The sequence below is a fragment of the Solanum verrucosum genome, unplaced genomic scaffold, assembly GCF_900185275.1.
Source record: "Solanum verrucosum unplaced genomic scaffold, falcon-dt-bn FXZP01000260.1, whole genome shotgun sequence".
In the NCBI taxonomy this organism is placed as follows: Eukaryota; Viridiplantae; Streptophyta; class Magnoliopsida; order Solanales; family Solanaceae; genus Solanum; species Solanum verrucosum.
This window is the reverse complement of record NW_026019972.1, coordinates 858,241-860,951: the sequence shown is the minus strand read 5'-3', so window position 1 is coordinate 860,951 and position 2,711 is coordinate 858,241.

Genomic DNA, 2,711 nt, shown 5'->3' with positions numbered 1-2,711 from the left:
TCTTTATGTTTGGTTTCCTTATTATCAACCGAAGTACTAGGTAAACCAAACTGGGTGCAAAAGTCTCCTAGCTGAGATCTTTCTCTGAGCTTGTCTATCTTAAGCTGCCTAGATAACTTTAATTCATTGGACAAATTAATACCTTCTTGAATGTAGACGCCTATAAGCCGTCCATAGGTATAATCATTATAATGAATTTCACCATGCTCATTTCTAAGGATTTTTCTAACTCGTTCTGCAAATAAGGGGGGAAGGCCAACTATGAACTTAGCTTTCCAATGCTCATATTTGTTTTTGGGTAACTCCATTACCCTACTTAAATAGGTATCTTTATACCACCTGAATTCTCCCAAGGTTCTACATCGTAGACCATTTAACAGGGTATGAACGATTTCAAACTGTTTGGTAAATCTACCATTAAAATGTTCTAAAATGGTTAAGACTAAGGTATAAACGGCGTCTTCTCTATTTACAACTAGAGCCATGCCTGAGTTATCAACTCCTTCAACATTAGAAGTAGCATTAACGACAAAAACTTTCCGCTCAACACTCATATAATTATCCCACCAACCTCTGAGTTGGCCAGTAAAATCTGTAATAATTATTTTACAAATATTTATATCTGTGTTTTAACATTTTTACAGATAGTTGCATACATAAGCATTCTATGAACAAGAATAGTAAGCTGTCTATCAGTCAAACCATCTAGGTTCCATTCATAAATCTTAGAACTGCTATAAGAGGTATTGGTCTGATTCTAGTCACGTTCCTCTATAAGCACATCTTGAGGAGTAGGCCTAGAATAATAATAAGTTTGCATGATAGGTTTATTAGCAAATTTAGTATTACCACTATTCTTTTTGGGATAACCCTGAAGTTTATTAAATTCTAAGGAAATATGATTTTTAAAATCAAAGGAGTTTTCCATTTCATTAGCAAAACTTTCAGATAAATCCATAGGACTTGCTTTAAATTTTGAAAATTTTTTATCAAGAAGTTCTTCAAAGTCATAAATTGATTTAAATTTAAATTCTGAAATCTCAGGAGCCTTTGTACATGAGTAGACATAGTAAGAGCTTCCAAAATATTTTTAGAGGTTGAAGCTTTATCAAATGTCTTTAAATCATTTTTAATTTGAATTATCAAAGCGGCTAATTCATCTAATTTTTTATCAAGAGAATCAATATGTTCACCCAAAACTTTAACATAAAGTCCCAAATAATTATTTTGAGAAATCAAATTATTAATTTCATTGATGCTAACTTCCGCAACATCTTTTTCAATAAATTTTTGAAAGGCAGTAAAAGTAATACCAGTATTATTAGGTAAAACAAATGATGACTGAGGCGGGTAAACAACCTTGATAATATTCCCCGTTCCATCCTTATAAGATTGTTCAAGAACATTGATGAATAAGGGTAAATAAGTGGTTATAAACCAAGGTATAAAGGACATAATTTGATTATGTAAAGCACAAGTTTCATAAAAATCTTGGGAAATATTATTCAAATCATCTGCACTATAAGTGTCAAAAAACCAAGTTTTAAACTGGTTTCATTTATCACTTAAAAATTCATTTTGAATATACTTTCTTGCTAGAGAACTTGTGCTAAAATCTATTTGATGTACATCTATCATCAAATATTGTTAAGATGGAAATCCATTTCGGACTGAGAAGGAAGGTCCTTATCAGAAATATCCGAAGCAATATCATTTGCGTGAACAATATTAAGACGAGGATTAATTTTTATTTTATTAACAAATCTATCATTTTGATCCACAGATACACTCGAAAGTAGAGTATGTAAAGAAGCAGCACGGTTACGAGCCAGGCCATATACATGATCAATGGGGAAATATGATGCATATCAGGCAGTTTTCTAGTAGAAAAAAATGAATGTCTACTAAATGAGATATCATTAAACTGCATACAAATCCTACCATCAAAATTTTGAGTAATATGAGAATACTTAGAATTAGTGACTGCATCCGCCATATGATTTGGAGGAATAACTGAATCCAAAGTCCAAGTAGTTGAAAAATTGATTTCTTCCCATTTTATAGATCGTCTAGTAGTGACCTTAGATCTAGCAAAATTAGTTTCTACTAGAATAGTTTGAGCAGATGTATCATATAATTTACATCTTGGATTTAACGTAGAAAGCAATTTGAAATAGATTTTATAAGATAAGCAAATCAATTCAGATTCAGGTGCGTAATTATAACCATGCGTTTTAACATTTAAAGTCAAAGCGTCAAGAATATTAGTATCAGTTAAAGATAATTGTAAATTCGGCTGAGTATTAAAGTAGACTGGATCATAAGCCATGGTAGATTCAATCGAACCCATCAAAAATTGTCTAAATTTAAATTTCTAGCATCACGTAAAGCAACTAAAAATGTCTCAGGTAACCCTTTAAGGGTCAAAGGTTTGAAAGCAATTTGAATCGTGCCAATATGCAAGAAATTATACTGAAGTTTATATATGTCGATATCTCATTTATTTAACAAAAGAATGGTCTGTTCTGACGAATTCAGTTCCAAAGATTGTTCACTAGTTTTAATCAACTGTTTATTAGAGATTTTGTCAAACCAACCATAATCATAAATGGTTTTAATATTAATTTTTGGAATAGTCCATCTGTTTAACAAATCAAGATTTTGAGGTATATCTACCTCTTCCAATCTAATACTTTTAGTACTTGTTTCTC